Here is a 16,749-nt window from a genome sequence, read left to right as displayed (position 1 = left end):
GGGGAGTTAGTGTGCTGGGGAGTTAGTGTGCTGGGGAGTTAGTGTGCTGGGGAGTTAGTGTGCTGGGGAGTTAGTGTGCTGGGGAGTTAGTGTGCTGGGGAGTTAGTGTGCTGGGGAGTTAGTGTGCTGGGGAGTTAGTGTGCTGGGGAGTTAGTGTGCTGGGGAGTTAGTGTGCTGGGGAGTTAGTGTGCTGGGGAGTTAGTGTGCTGGGGAGTTAGTGTGCTGGGGAGTTAGTGTGCTGGGGAGTTGGTGGTTGGGGTGGGATGGGGATAGTTAGTGCACCAAGTAATATTAAAGTTTGTTGAAAATCATTAATGTGTGAGCATTCCTGATTGTTCTCATGTGCAGTTTATTCACAGTGCTGGAGGTGGACTGTGGCAGAGTATTGTACTATAAAATATTGTTTATTAGTGCCTGCTGGACCAGTCTTCTTTCCTTCACGTCATCCCTGGAAGGGGCTGCTCTGGCTTCTGCCTCATGCTGTTCATCTGCGTTTTCCTATGGGTGTTGCATGTCCGCGTCGGGAAGTAGTGGCACATTCCTCCTCAGGCAAATGTAATGTAGTATTGCGCACACCAGCACAATTTTTCCAACTGTGTCGGGGGCGTACACTAGGACTCCGCCAGTGCTGTCTAAGCACCGAATTATGCCTTGAGGAGTCCAAAGCTGAGCTCAATGCACACGAGTCCGGATGTGGGCATGGTTGTAAGCGGTCTTGTGTGGTGTACCCGGGTCATAAGCCACGCAAGCTGCAGTTATCGACCTACATGGGGTGGCATACACACATTAGTCACTTTTCTCATACATGGGTATGCTCTCACACTGTATCGGGGCATTGGTTGCCTTGTGCATGCATGTGTAAATCCCGCTCATGCAATGTGTATGTGTGGTGTCTGTGCAGCCTTAGTGAATGGTGACATGCATACCTTTGCCTGCACATGAACCCTGTGTCTGTGGCAAGTGTTTAGTGGCGTGTCCCAGATGGCTGCACGTGGGCACATGGCTGTGGCACTGGTGGGCCTGCTATTGGGTGTTGCTGTGTGGATCTGTGCAATGCCGCATTGCTGATGCATGGTGGTACATGTGGTCGTGTGTTGTTGTAATGGCAGCAGTATGTGTACATCAGTGTGTGTGTGTCCAGGTGGCAACTACTGATACCAAAAGGCCATAGGTGAGCTGCCAAGAAAGGGTCAAAGTGGTTATACTGGAGGTTTAGCAAAATCCCTGTACAATCAAGTCTTTTACCGACAAACTGTTAAGAAAGCAAGGGAAGTCAATCCCCCAGCAAAAGATAAAACCTTTGAGAACGTAAAGGGGAGTGAGTCCCGCTAAAAGTGAAAAGTGGCAAGAGTGAATCTGGAGGAGGGATGCCAATAAAGAGGGGTGATGTCTAAATTCCAAAGAAACAGTGTGTTGACAAAGGTGGACGTGGCAGAGGGATGTCCATGAGAACTGTTAAAAAAGACATTAAGATTTTGTGAACTAGAGGGAAGCCATAGTGAACTTGGCAGAGTGAGGCTGCGATTAGTGAAAGGTCTCCATACGGAAGAGGGGGACTCAGGGGTGAAGCCATCACCCAATGTGTATGTGGAACAGAACATTTTGTTTGTTTGTTGAGCACATCAGGACCTCGAAGGCAAGAGACTTTTAGTGAACGAGTCTTGACCATTTTATAACCTGATAGCTGACACCGAACTGTTGACTCATGCTGGGGAAAGCTCAAGCGTGTTTTGTGCTGAGGAGCTGCACCTTGTCCAGGGCTCAAAACATGGAGAGGGGAGACCCCTGGCAATTACATCCTGACATATTATTTGTGAACACTTCTTTCCTTTGAAAACCCTATCCCACACGCTTTCTATATTTAGTTATAAGGATTTGGCAATAGAATTGTTTTTAGCATAGGCCATTTATTTTGACAAGACGCCACACAGACTTCCTTATTTTCATTTTATGCTCCACGCTTGCTCCCATCTTAGATTTAGATTTGTTTTTTTTTCCAACCCTTAATACAGTTTAATAAACACCCTTTAACTGTGATCACGTGTTTCTGTCTTTACTGTTGCCACCATCAGTTCCTTACATATCCCAAACTCTTTTTCTGTAATTGGCGTAATGATTGGCAATAGGCTTTTCTTAGTATAGGCCCTTTTATTTGACATGATGCCACTAAGACTACTTTATTTTCATTTGATGGTTGAAGCTGGCTCCCATCTTAGATTTAGGTTTAGATAAGGTATCTCTCCGATTTTTGCAGTTTAATACACACCGTTGAACTGTGATCACTTGTGTCTGTCTTTACTGTTGCTACCATGAGTTCCTTACATAGGGCCAGGGATCAGGCTAGCATAGGTTTTTAGATGGCAGACTTCATTTTGTAAGACATCCTGACATGCACCCATTTGAACTCTCCGTAGGGACCAGAAGTGTAGGGTCAGTATAGGGATTTGACTAGAATAAAACAATCAAATTACAAACCAGAATGAGTTGTCCGTATTCTGATTCCGACGTACCACAGTACCTTATGTTGACAAGGCCATGGTACCAAAAAGTTGTAAGCTGTCTATCCTGACATCCCTGAAATGTGCTGGAGACCATGTGGAGAGAAAGACACTGTATCACTTTTGAATATGTCCCAAAAACCATGCGTGTTGCTGCTTGGAGATGCAGATGAAAACTTTATAGTCTATTTTCTCAAGGCTGCTAAACCCAAACTAGAACACTCATGGATATCTCTTAATGCGCCTCCACTTTCCCTTTGGCAGACATAAATGTGGAAAATCTGCACAAGTGGAAATGTTTTCTTCATAATTGAAAACATTTTGGCTTTCCTCAAGGAGGAAAAGTGTGTTCCCTAATGTTTGAGAACAGCTTATAGATTGGGTTCAATGCTGGGATGGCAGCATGGTGGTAAAACGTACATTTTTGAAACACTTTAATGTGTATCGATAGTCTACTCTTGACTGCCAATGTGTTGACTCCCAAACACCCTGACACAGCTTCCTTTTCTTCCTTCTGCTCTAATGAATTATAATTGGAGGTCTGAGCGATTGAGAAAGGCAGGTAAACTAGCATCCTCCTGTGGTAAAAATCTTTGAGAATGCTTTTACCGAAAATGTCTGTTCACCTCCATCGCTAAAACAAAGGGCGTGGGGGGAGGCATGAGTAAGAATCAATGGTGCAGGGTTAGAGAATGAAGGTAGCCCCATGGTATGAATGGGAAGTTCAGTGTAAGAGTAGATTGGAGCATATTTCTGCTCTGCATCGCAACTTCACTTGATTTGTTTCTTGAAAATTAATACATTTTTTAAAAGCTTGGGTTACTGGGGGCATGGTCTGGCTCTGTGCGAAATGGCATGTTAGATCTACGCTCCCGCTTCACATCGTTGTATATTAATATTTAGAGGGGCCATATAAAGACATCTTTTATTAAATATATCTTACCTGATCACCGGAGTGGGCCGGCAGCCGATGGAACAGTTCCTGCCTTTTTCTTTGGCTTCCTGGTGATGCCGCATTGAGGCCTGACACATCAGTGTCTCGTGATAAGCTGCCTGCAACGTTCCTGTCATCTGATCCGGAATGTGTATGACGTCCCAGATTAACTTCTGCCGCCCCCTCACCCCACCCCCGAGTACCAGCCAGGACAGCGTCAAAGGAAATCCCTGGCCAGAAATTGGACAAAAGGTCAAACGGGACACAGCACCACCCGTCACTCGGCAGCTAAAAGAAAACCGGGAATTAGTCACACAGAGTAGATACTATCAATGTAAACATGTTACCCCCGTGTACATAGCATACCTGTTTCAGGAACAGGCGAGTCTTGAAGAAAAGATCTTCTAATGGGTGATTCCAAGAAATCCAACAACCAGCAACCTAACCTGAATGGCACGAGGACGTAGCTAAGTGGGTGACACTAAGCAGTTCCACAGTCTCACCAGAGTTCCAAGTAAAGAAGTAGTCACACAAACTCCAATGCCCAAAGGTTCCAGAATCCAGGGGATAATCCAAAGACAATAAATTCCAGGGTCTAGATTCAGATATTCAAAAAGTCAAGAAAAATCAAAGGCACCAAAAATCGACAAGGGAAAACAGTAGCAATCTGAAATGCAAAAGCCAAAAAATTCAGGAACCAGAGAAGCCAAAAAACATATGCAAAAGCAAAACGCCACCTGCAAAACAGCTAAGAAGCGGTTTTGTGCAAAAATTGGGCGTTTAAATACTGCCGACAGGATTCCTTAGTTGATCATGTGACAACACTAGTCATATGATGGTATTGCTGTGCCATCGAGCTGCACATTGCCCAGGGCCCTTGAGGCCATGGGGATCTGGGGGAGGAGTGCAATGTGGAAGTGTTTTTGTCGCAGGGCCCTCTGCGATCCCAGGGAGGACCACTGCAACCGGCACAGAGCACCCGGTGGCCCAGTGAAGATGTGCCGCTAGCAGCACGTGAATCCTTGAAATCCACAGGAGGACTGCCGTAAGGAGCATGCAAACGGGTGAGCGCACAACTTTAAGTTGCTATTTATTATATTTAGTCACCAAATGGAGGAAATTACAATACCATATCTCAGCATAGCACACAATTTCAATATTTATGCTGATGAAAGAAGAAATTCCTTAGGGAAGCCTAGACTTGATATATCTTCACCTGGAGCATTATCATATATTAACTAACAGTAGTAAGCTAACACAAATGTTTGTAGAACATTATTGATGCTTTTGGATAGAATATGGAAAACATATGATGAAGTAATGGTGATATTTTGGGACTACTATGGCCATATCTTCATTCAATAATGTATTTGGGTACAGGGCAGTTGAAGTGGATTGACACAATAAAAGGTGTTATCTATTTATACAGTTATTAGTCTTAAATAATGTTGCAGCAGATCTCCACTGGCTTAACCTTTGAGACATGAGGTAGAGAGATGAGGACTACTCCTCAACTTAGATTTTTCTAATTTTTATGCATAGATTAAAGCAATCTAACTGTCAATATCCTCAATCTGTAAAAATATTTTGATTGTTCATGTGGCACAGCAGGAGTGTGTGAGGAAATCATATGGTGAACAAGTAGTGATTTTCAGTTAATCTGAATCAGTATTCATTATGGTTACTCCAAAAGACCCAGCAAACAGATCAGGAAATAAAGATTCCTCCGTGCCAGCAACTTCTTATTTAAAAAAGCCAAAAAGTGAGTCCAATATGGAGACCATTTTGTCAGAAATAAGAACACTCAAACCATTTGTGGAAATTACAAACGTTGAACTCCAACAATTGGATGACTAATGGATGAATTTTGAAAACAGAATTGAAGAGTCAGAGAGTAGAGTTGATGAGGCCAAGATGTCACATCTCGAGTTGTCCATCTGGAAAAATCTATGCTTGTTCTTCAGAAGCAAAATGAGGACTTGGAAAATAGGAACTGTAGAAAAAGTATACGCTTAGGTATTCCAGAAGGATTTGAAGGAGATGATGTCCTCTATCTACCAAAAAATAACCTACCCAGCATTCTTAATCTACACTCCTCGATTGCTCTTAATTTACAAAGGCCACGCAGGGTTGGGTTTAAAAAATCCAACCTACATAAGAGAAATACTCCAAGATGATAATCGTTCTGCTTCTTGAATACACACAACTCCAGCTGACTTTTAGGAAAGCAAAAGAAATTGACCATCTGGTATGGAATAGTCACAGAATTTTTATTTTGCAAGATGTGTCCAAAGCTACAGTTCAACGGAAGGAAAAAATTACCCGATCATCCTGCACCCAAACAATTAAATGCAAGATATTGCTTAGTTTATCCATTGGCAAAAAGAAGTCCTCTTTCTATCCTCCACCACATACCATACCATATGAGATAGAAGATTTCGAAAAAGTAGTCACCAAAACTGTGATGGCCAGCTTTACCAAAGACAACTACTACCAAGACAACCTAGATTCAGAAGAGAGAAATGCCCTCTGGTCACTACAAAACGATAGATCGATTACCATTAAACCTGTAGATAAAGGGGTTGGCATTGTCATAATGTACACCACAGATTATGATGAAGAATGCATACGATGAAGATGTATAAGTTAACTAAAGGGGTCTGTATGGGGGCCACCTTTGCCCCAGACATTGCCAATGTATTTATGGCCCAGTATGAAAACAACATTTTCTTCAGCGAGAACCCGTTTCAATCGCACTTCAGGACCTGGAAACGCTACATAGATGACGTCATCCTGATCTGGAATGGCTCATCTAGGGAACTACTACTCTTTCACCAGTGGATAAACAAAGCCGACACATCAAGTTTACCATACAGTGGGATTACCACAATATCGACTTCCTGGATCTTCACATATTTAGAACAGAACTGTACCGTAAACCGAAGGATCGAAACAGCTTGCTCCATTTTTACAGTTATCATCCTAATGGCCTCAAGTACAATCTCCCCTACGGGCAATTTCTACGCATCAGGAGGAATGGGAAGGCTTGCAACCTGCATATATCTTCTAGCTGAAATTCACCCAACAGGGCCCTCAAGGTTCTGGCAGCGGGGGTGGGTTTGCTTTGTTTCCCATCTGATCTATCCATCCCTTGATCCAGCGCGCAGTTAAAGTCACCCCTCCCCCCCCCCATATAGCTACACCTCCCAGGTACGGGCTGACTTTGCTATACAGGGTCTTGAAATAGGCTACAGTGTCTTGGTTTGGGGCAAATGTGTTAATAATACACACCTCTTTATTTTCAATCAATCCCCTTATCGCCACCATCCTCCCTTCTGAATCCTCTGTGGACTGTATTAACTGAAAAGGTACATGTGGAGCAATCCAGGTAGTTACCCCCCTGGCGTATGCCGAATATGTTGCCCCAATGGTGATCCCCTTCCATTTTCCCTGTATCACCTCCTGTTTGTCCTTCGTGAGGTGGGTTTCTTGTAATAGAGCAATATCTATCTTCTGCCTCCTCAGATACATCATAATCTTGTTCCTCTTTAAATAACTGTTGAGCCCCCTAACATTCCCGGTAACTATCTTAAGGTCTCCCATCTTGAGCCATACCCTGTCCCACACCTCTAACCCTTCTCATCCTTCGTGTCACGCACAGTCGCGTGTGGGTGTAAGCTCGTTCCCCAACTAATTCCACTGCAAACTTCCCAACTCCCCTCCCGCTCACTTCTGGTCCTGTACCCAACTGTTGCCCAGCTCCATCCCTGGATCTCAGGTGAACCCCGCATCTGCTCCTATCCTGGCTACGCCAGTGCTAGGAGCCCAGCAGGGGGTTACCGCACTACTGGTAACCCAACTAACCTATCTAGTGGGGTATGAGTTTGGGTTCTCTTTACCTCCCGCTCTTATGCCACATCAAGAACTGCCCGCGGTTGTCTTGCATCACAGGCCTATAATCAAGTCACAGTTTATACAGCACCTCGGCCTCTGGAAACACTGCCTCATTACTCCGTACCGCTTGCCTTCTGGTCATCTACCCCCGTCGGACAGTTCTGTGCGTCCAGCCACTCCTTTGCATCTTCCGGGTTCTCAAAAAATATTGCTCGGTTTCTGTGGAACACCTTCAGCTTTGCCGGGTACATCAGCATGTATTTGTAGCCCGCATCGCATAGTCTCCTCTTCACTGTTCCAAAATGTAGTCACCGTCTGGGTACGCGGTGCTAGATGCGGAGGACCTTTGTATTGTACCTCCTTTGCGGAAGTATTCTACAATCCTTCCCTATCACAGTAATTTAGTATCTTGGCAATGATCGGTCTCGGGGTAGTGGGGGGGTGGTGGTTTGCCAGGGGGGGGCCTTCTTGCTAGAGCTCTATGCGCTCTCTCCACCGCGAATCATTGAGTGAGTGCCCCTCCCATTTCTTGCAGCAGCATGGTCTCAATATACTCAGTGGGGTTCGATCCTTCCTGCCCCTCCGGGATTCCCACAATACGTATATTGTTTCTTCGTGCGCGGCCTTCGGCTTCCTCAGCTCTTTTTTCCAGTTTGCTCACTTGTTGCCGCAATGCGTAGATCTCCGATGCGTGCGCCGCTCAGGCAGCAGTGTTTGATTTCCCTTCTTTCTCCAGCTCATTTGTGCGTTCCGCTATTGTTCTTACATCCTGTCTCAGTAGGTTAACGTCCACTTGTACTGCAACAATTTTAAACTCTAGCGACTCTCAGTGTGGTCATGGCAGCCTCCAGTTTCGTTTCCCACACCACTTTCAAGTCTGCAATAGCCTCTAGAATCTGCTGATCACCACATGCTGGAGATGTTTCCCTCTGAGCACTCCTCTCTTCGTTCCTGGCCCCCTCTGTTGTTTGTGGTGTTTTTGTGAAGTCCTCCATTGTGGATGGCTTCCCTTTTGTCTTGGGCAGCTTGGATGCCATCGCAATATGTCCCAGCGTTGCAGTTTAAGGTGGTTGGGCCAAGGTATCCAATATTTGCGCTCACACCCTCCTGCCCAGTGCTAGGTTCCGTTTGGGGGCTACCCACTGTGCTGGCCGGGGTCGAGGTGCTTCTACTTGGGTGTAGGATACTTAGGTGTTATGGCCTCCACAGTCCCCTGCCCTTTCTGGCCTCACTTTGGTTACTCTGCGGTAACCACGCTTCCTGGGTCCAAGTTTGGCCCGTGCTCCTTATTATTCCGGGGGGGATGTCTCTGCCTGTCTGTGTCAGTGGTTGCCTGCGTGTGTTTTTTAGAGGGCGATGTTCTATGCAACTTCTACGTGTGTCTGTACCAGCTCTGGTCCCCCTCGTTATACCACAGTGTCTCGTATGCCCCGGCCGTGTCTTTTTTCCTCTGTGTAACGCACTGCCTGTGTTTTGTGTGAGTGATCTTGTATTCCTGAGCCCCCAAAAAGTAGCCCTCCTTGATCCTGTGCAATCGTATCACTGCTTGGTTTGATTTGTATTACTTATGAATTGTGAGGTGGGGCCGCCTCTGCCAGTCTCCTAAGTACCTGCCCTGCCGTTATGTGCTCCTGCGTGTGTCCTCTCCAACGTTGCACCAAATGTGGCTGCCGTACTTTGCTCTGGCGTCTTCCCCTCCAATCTGTTTCACGGTGTTCGTTCTGCAGTGTTTAGTTCTTTGGCAGGTCCTGCTCCATGAAATTCACTACATGTGACCATTTTACTTGGCCCTGTGTATCCTTATCGGCGTTCGTGGCCACAGTGTTATGGATGTTGCAGCTGCCTTATCAGATCCAGCTGACATCCGTTCCGCTCATAGCGGTATTCGTCTTGTGAGTGACTCCGTAGGGGCAATGCACTCTCACCTTGCCAAGAGTGCCCGCCCGCGCATGCACCATCTCCATTGTTGTCAGATGGTTCTTGTTGTGCACCTGTGCACCAGGGCCTAGGTCGCTTCTGTGTGCGTACGCACCGAACTTCCCGCTGTGTGCGACCGGGGCAGCGCACTTTCACTTCAAGTGAGCGCTTTCTTCAGCGCGCGTCTGGGCTCTCTGCTGGGCACTTTCCGGTATCAATCCCTTGTTGCCTACATAGAGCTTCGCCCCTTCGCCCTCGCGGCGTACAATCTACTGAGCCCTTTATTAGATAGGGCAGCCATTTTGTCTAGGCGTTCTCTGGAGTTTCACATTTGGTTTTTCGCGGATATCGTTCTCTGTGTGGCCCGATTTAAGTTCCGGCTTAGCGCGTTGCATGCAGCCTGCTTTCCCATAGATGCTCCTTCTTTTGGGATGAGTATAATATGGTTTTGACGGCAGGCATTCTCAGGATAATTTTCGGATCCGCAGGAGCTCCGGAGCAGCCCAGCCTCTCACATGGCTGGTTAGCCTCGCCCCCACTTGAATAAAACATTGACCCAGTTACAGCAAAAATGGGTACACAAGCTAAACACTGTTAAACAAGGATTGTAAATCTCTGTAGAATGGAAATCCTTTTTATCATCTGCTTTATGACACCTAGAAAGCAGATAGATATACAGGAGTGACTTCCCACTAGTCCATTTACACATGCAGAGACCTGGGGCATTTACACCCTGGCCTTCCTAGCCAAGGCTCTCCCAACTCCACCAATATGAGATGGCTATTTATGGTTTTATAGAATGTCTGCATGTTGCGTCTTGAAGAAAACTGTGATATTACCATGTCTTTTCAATGCATTGTGATTTTCTGTACCGACTAAGCACTCATAGCCATCCTGCTTATTATGACATCACCCGAGTACCTCATTCCGAGGTTGTTCAATCCCACCGCCCCTTCATACATACAGGCGAGTGTAGAGACACTCCGTATCCTTTACATACACTGAGGAGGCTCCCGAACAAAGGCTGATTAATTTGGCCACGCCGACCTAACTAGGCTCATGCCATCAACAAATGGCTAGCATGTAGCTTCTCAATCTGTTGATATTAACTGCAGATTCATTAGAGTAGATATTTAGATCTACACTAATTCCGTAGACGTGTCTGCTCCGTTGCCATGGAAATGGCCTAGACATTTCGAGTTAGGACCTCCACTTTGCCTGAAGACCACTCATAATGGATTTTTATCTCACTGAGATGCATATTGGAGCAGCTAGACCACCTATGAGACTCTTTGCCACGTTGGCAGTTCTAAAATGGCCACCGCTACTTAAGCAGCAGTGGCCATAGCAACGGCTTCCATTTCCAAGAGACGCTGCACACTTCGTATTAGATCCAGTCCAGTGACCGAGGTAAGCGAGCTCGCTCTACCGAGATCTAGTGGTTGCAGATAGCTAATAGCACCACCCATACACATTTTAATCATGCATTTCATGGTTATAGGAATCACCGACCCAGGATGTGCTGTACTCTGGGCCCATGCCGGTGCCCCAACAAGCTGCATCCGACACGGCACTTACCAGCCGGGGGATTCTACATTTTCAAGACTTTCACGATATTGCGCAGGTAATCTTGCGCCGTAAAGTCACATGGCCATTATGATCTAACCATCAGTATATATGCCGGTTAGACTTGTACTTAAATTGTGTCCATTTTTGCAGGTTTCCATCAAGCTAACCCGCACTAAGCCACGCCATAATGCATGCCGCCTAGAGACGGGTAAGCGGCTGCCATGTTGTGCTATTAGCACATAATACCCTTTGACTCTGGATATTCATACAGTCTGTTTTTCCCCAGATAGGACTTGTGTCCTTTGACAAGAACCTCATTCCGAGTGACAACTGACTTATCCAGAGTGTTACTTACTTCTTCAGCTTCCCGGGGCCCAGCATCTTGCCTACCCGGTAAGCTTTGCCTGTCAACATTTAGACAGTTAACACAATTATCACATTGAGTGTGCAATATTGAGTTATGCTTATATTTTGAAAACTGACCCTTTTCTCACCATCCCCTCACTATGCTCCATTTATTCTTGGCAGCACCCGCAGAACACCCAGACGCTCCAGTCTTTTTGTCCTAATGAAGGCCCATATAGGAACAGGGCCACATTCCAGGCCCCGAAGGGCCGAAACACTGTGGGGTATACCTTGACTTTTTAGTCCCAGTGTTGCAAAAATACTCACTGTTTTTTATGTAACTTTGTTAACTTGTACTGGCTGTACGCCTGCATCTGTCATGACCCCTGTCTTGCCTTATCTCGACAGTAGGATATGTATTGTGTAAAATGTATGTACTCAACTTCAAGTACTGCATCTTGTTGATATACGTGTTGCAATTCAGATTGCCTTATGAATTGAAAACTGTTGTTCCGTGGGTAGACATTTATATGTGGTTGTTTTGAACAACAATTAAATCTTTTGAAACAATTGTGGTGTGAGACTAGGATTTACTTATGTGATTTCTTCCCGCATGTGCTTGAGGGGTTTGTGTTTGTTTCATTGACCCTTTCATTTGTGTCTTCTGATAATTTAGTGCTCCTGGGCAGAACAGGGTCACATCCAGGAGCCCTTTTTCTTGATGCCTTTGTACGTGCAAGGGATCAGAACACTTAGTAACACTCACCGGATTCTGTCTTCAGTTCCTTTGTGTGCTGCAGGACTTCTGACTGCTTCTGGCTTTGTGGAACCTACACACTTCCTCTGTGAAAGTGTCTTCATTCCCCCCATGCAGTCACATAGCTAATCTCCCTCCTGCGACCCTCAGCTGCACAGCAACTTTCAGCCAAGGTCTCTGGCATGCTTCCTGTTGAGCAATTTCTGCACTTCAGATTTAGGGGGAAAAGTACCTTCTCAGTACGAGAAGCTGCAATCTGATTCACAGTGGTCGCAGCGGCCTACCTTTCCAGCAACTTCTGTTGGGACTGCCAGCAACATGCTCACCTTCTGCTACTGCTACCGCTGCAACTACTCCAGCTCCATCTCCATCTAATGGCCTGCACCTGAGGGGGCTTTTAAGCTTCTCTGCTTCCCTCGGGTATGGGTAATTATGCTTAACAAGCGGACTACTCCTGCAACATCATTCTTGAGCCCTCTTCCTTGTCCTAGTACATAGGGAATTATGGAACTTGGAGTGCCCAACAACAGAATTAGACTTTAGTCTGCTTTGTTTTTTTACATACAGATTTACTTTGCTTAAATGTACTTAAGGAAAAATCAGAAGAGTTCATTTGAAAAGGGGAAGGCAGTTCCTTTAAGCCATTATTCATAGGTTTCCTTTCACTGTACCTCTGGTAGTAAGGATTTATGTTAACTTTAGAAGTCTGAGGCGGTCTTTCCTTTCTTAGAATGTTTAGGGATTTCACTTTAGCTTTACCCACACCAGGAGGTTCAATGTGTGGTTCAGATACATCATCATAACAATAAGCCATTAAATGCCTTGGTACCTATAAAAGGTTCTTCCCTTTTAAAGACAAATACTGAGTCTCATCCCACGGGATCTCATCACCCTAGGTCCTCTCAGGTGATCCTCCCACAGAACACCAACCCCAAGGTCAGGAAGCGTCTGCCTTTCCCTGGCCTCCTGGGAGGAGAATTTAGGCAGGGGTTTATTGAGGGATCTGCAGGATTCCACACACTAGTCAAGCAGACAGTAAACACAATGGTGTGTCAATTTAAACAACCACATTTTACATCAGGGAACAGATACTAAAGGAAGATGGATCTTAGCTAAAATATCAGTTAACTCTCACGTTTCTTCTATTATTAATCTGTATGGATCCACAAACCCATACCGTAACTTTAGGATTGATTTGAACCAAAAAGTACTACAATCTGACCTCCTTAATTAATATGTGGGGACTTTAATAACGTAATAGATTTTTTTTAGATGGAAGATCTTCCTGTCAGTTTAAGAAAAGCAAGTCACATAACTAATTCATAAGATGTCTGTCAGAAATAGGTGTTTGATTCATGGAGGTTTGCACACCGTACAGATCTAGATTTTACATTTTACTCCCTCCCTCCCACATAATTCATTATCTCGTATTAACTATATATGTGTTGCCAAGTACTTGGCGGGTACAATTATTGTTTCCACCATAGAATGTCTGGTTATATGGGATCACTCCACTGTAATCACAAATTTAGAATTGAACAATTTTGGGAAAGGTATGAATAGATGGATATTCAATAATTCATTGTTCGAGGATATCAGTTTAAAAAAATCATATCTTGATTTTCATCGTTTTTCTTTGAAATCAACAAAGATGATGACGCTTCACCAGTAAATAATTGGGATGCGCAATAAAGCTGCTTTATGTGGACACGTTATTTCATATGTAGCTAAGAAAAAGGAGGTTAAAAAACAACTTGATCTTTACAACCAATTATGGGGTTTTAGAGAAAAAACATAATGCTAGGGTAGATGATATTCTCCTTAGACAGATACTCTCCCTTGATTTACTATTACCAACGGAACAAGCTTGTGGTATTGTATTAAAATTCAAACCAAAAAATGTATCAAATGTCTAACAAGGCAAGTAAGGCTCTAGCATCATAGCTCAAAATCAAAAAAGAAAGATCTAGATTATCTCGTATCAAAAATGAGTTGGGAGCAGTATTCTCTTCTGATAAGGATATTGTGAATGTGTTTACCAAATTATACGAGAACTCCTATTCAGACCACTTGCAGTCAAAGATTAATTTTAATAATTTCTCTGATCGTTTAAAGAGGAATCATCCAATGAATACTGATCTTAGCAGTCTTAATGAAACTAGCCATGTAAATGAAATGTCCAAAGCCATTAAAGACTTGTAGAAAGGAAAAGTGCCTGGGCCTGATGGATTTTCTATAGATTTCCTTGCGCATTTTTCCTCTATCCTAATGCCGAAATTGGAATCCATATATAGATTTTTTTCCATGGTTGGTTAATCTTCTAGTACATTTACTGAAGCTCTCCTGATTGTGTTCCCCAAAGATGATAAAGTTCATTTTTTTTATTTTATTTGTAATTTGCAGTTTAATCAAACTTTTATTACAAAACACGCAACACAAAACACAGAACTCAGAAAAAAGGAAAAGGAAAAAAAAAAGAAGAGCAAATAATTATGATGCAGCAGAGGCAACACAATATTTTCCTATTCTAATGATGGTTTCATTACTTCATTTGGTATAATCTTTTCCAAGAAGTTAATCACTGCACACGTTAACTGAACATTGATGCTAGACAACATCCTATACCACCAATCATCAACATTATCATTTACAGGAGCATACTTAAACGAGCTTCTTCCAGCTCCTCACATTCCATTATTAAATGTTTTAAGGATTCTGACACTTGACAAAATCTACAAGTATTGTCACTTGTTTTTTTATCGTGTCTAACCCACAGCACGTCTTTTGTATGATATATATTTAGCCGTAGACGCAGGAATTTATTTCGGTGGAATCTGGAGGGAAATTGCTTCAGATATTTAGGCAAATGATCTAGGCTGTTCTCTGCTAGTCCTAAATCCAACGTGGTCTTCAAGCCAGCTCGGTTTTCTGAGTTCTGTATCCAGCTCCATTGCCGTAGTTTTAGTTTGGCTATTTGTGGAGTAGCCATCACTGTTTCCCACTTGATGTCAGCAGCATCAACAGTTTGCTTTATTTTGTTGATCCAACAGCTCAACAGCCCTTCATGAGGTTGTTGCATTGGAGCAGACAAAATCTTATAAGCTGGTGCTGGATCGGTTGAATCTATTTTCCTTACCATACTGATTGATCTCCATAGCATTGTTGTATATAGGGAGTCGAGGCCTAGCTCATGTCTAATTGATTTTACTGAGACATAGGCAGGGAGTCTTAAGTACACGTCTCCAGAACTTGCTTTCTAGTGTTTCCCAGCACTTGGTGCTCAGATTCCACCCAGTTTCTGCACCGAAGCAGATTGCAGGAACCACCTTCTGTTTATAGAATGTCAACACCGGGAGTGTTGTGAATTTACCATAGTCAGTGTGGATCCGGGCTCCTTGTAGAGTGTAGGTGTTCATGCGATTTTTTAGATCCATCATCCAGTCTGCCTCTCTTATTGAGCTGTTAAAAAGTATTCCCAGGTAACGTATGGAAGAGACAGTTTCAATGTTTTCTCGACTAATGGACCATTAGAATGCATGATCTTTCTTAGTAAAGACCTTTCCAATTTCCAAGATCTTCGTCTTTTTTTCATTTATTGTTAAGTCATTTGCTTCACAATATGTTTGGAAGCTACATAGCAGCCTCTGAAGCCCGATTTGTGTAAGGTCCATTAACACAATGTTGTTGGCGTAGATTGCATAGATAATCTTTTGCCCATTCACCTTTGGTGAGAAGCAGTTGACGTCTCTAAATGCTGATGGAATGTCTGCGATGTATAATTTGAATAGTAACGCCGCAAGGGGGCAACCTTGTTTGGCTCCATTTTTAGTCGGTATTTTATTTGTTAGCTCACCTTGGGAGTTCATCGGCACAGATACAGTGGTATTCGAATGTAGTGCAATCACTGGATGTAATAGTGAAACTGGGCAATTCCACTTATATAGCTTTCTCCACAATTTGACTCGATTAACTGAGTCAAATGCTTGACGCATGTCGATGAATGCAAAAAAGATCTTTGATTTTTTTCTTCAACGTCTCCAGTTTTAGCAGAGTTAGTAGCAACAGGTTTACCTCGGTCCCCACACCTTTTGTAAAACCATCAAGCCCGATTCATTAGCCCATCTCGTTAGTTTGTGTTGTAGGCATGTTGCAAAGATTTTTCCAATCATGTTGAGAAGCGCAATCGGCCTATAGTTTGAGGGGTTGTTCCGACTGCCCTTCTTGAACACTGGTACAACAACCGCTGATCGCCAAGAATCTGGTATTTCTTTAAATGATGCGATTATTTCACATAGTTGGACAATGAACTTAGACCAATGTTGCTTTTTTTCTTTTAGCATGATGTTCGTTATGCCATCTGGTCCTGCTGCTCTAGAATTTTTTAGATGCTGTATTATGTACGCTATGTCCTCCGTGCTCTCGATGACATCCCAAGTTACATTGCTTTCTAGTGTCAACGCTGTACTGTGTGTAGAGGCGGCTCCGAATACTTTGCGGAAATGATCTTCCCAGTTCGCCTTTGAGATGCCATTAGACTGGGATAAATCTTGATTAAGCGTACCTTTGTTTAAGGTCTTCAAATTTCTCTTGAATTATGGGTTAAGATTAATTTTAGTATTTCTTCGCCTCTTTCTTGGTCTCTTAAACACTTGAAAGACTTCAACCAGTTCCTGTAAGTCAGCTTTCTCTTTTTAATTTCATGGGCAACGTTATGACACTGTAATTTCTTAAGGTGTGTGATGTCTTTTCGCAGTCTTTTTTTCTTGCACACAGTCCGGCTGAAGAAATATTTCGGATCTTTAGGTAGACTACCTCTTGACTTCCTTGCGGTACTA

General features: G+C 43.9%; 1 protein-coding gene across 10 annotated transcripts in view; it reads left to right on the top strand.

Annotated features, from left to right (window-relative positions):
- CAPS2 (calcyphosine 2) overlaps window positions 1-16,749 on the top strand; it is a 1,666,464-nt gene that overhangs the window by 328,762 nt on the left and 1,320,953 nt on the right. The gene's annotated exons all lie outside the window — the stretch shown is intronic.

Source organism: Ambystoma mexicanum, chromosome 12 (genome assembly GCF_040938575.1).
Source record: "Ambystoma mexicanum isolate Mex_15411 chromosome 12, UKY_AmexF1_1, whole genome shotgun sequence".
NCBI classification, from domain to species: Eukaryota; Metazoa; Chordata; class Amphibia; order Caudata; family Ambystomatidae; genus Ambystoma; species Ambystoma mexicanum.
Note: the sequence above shows the minus strand (reverse complement) of the source record. Positions and strands in the feature narration are given on the sequence as shown.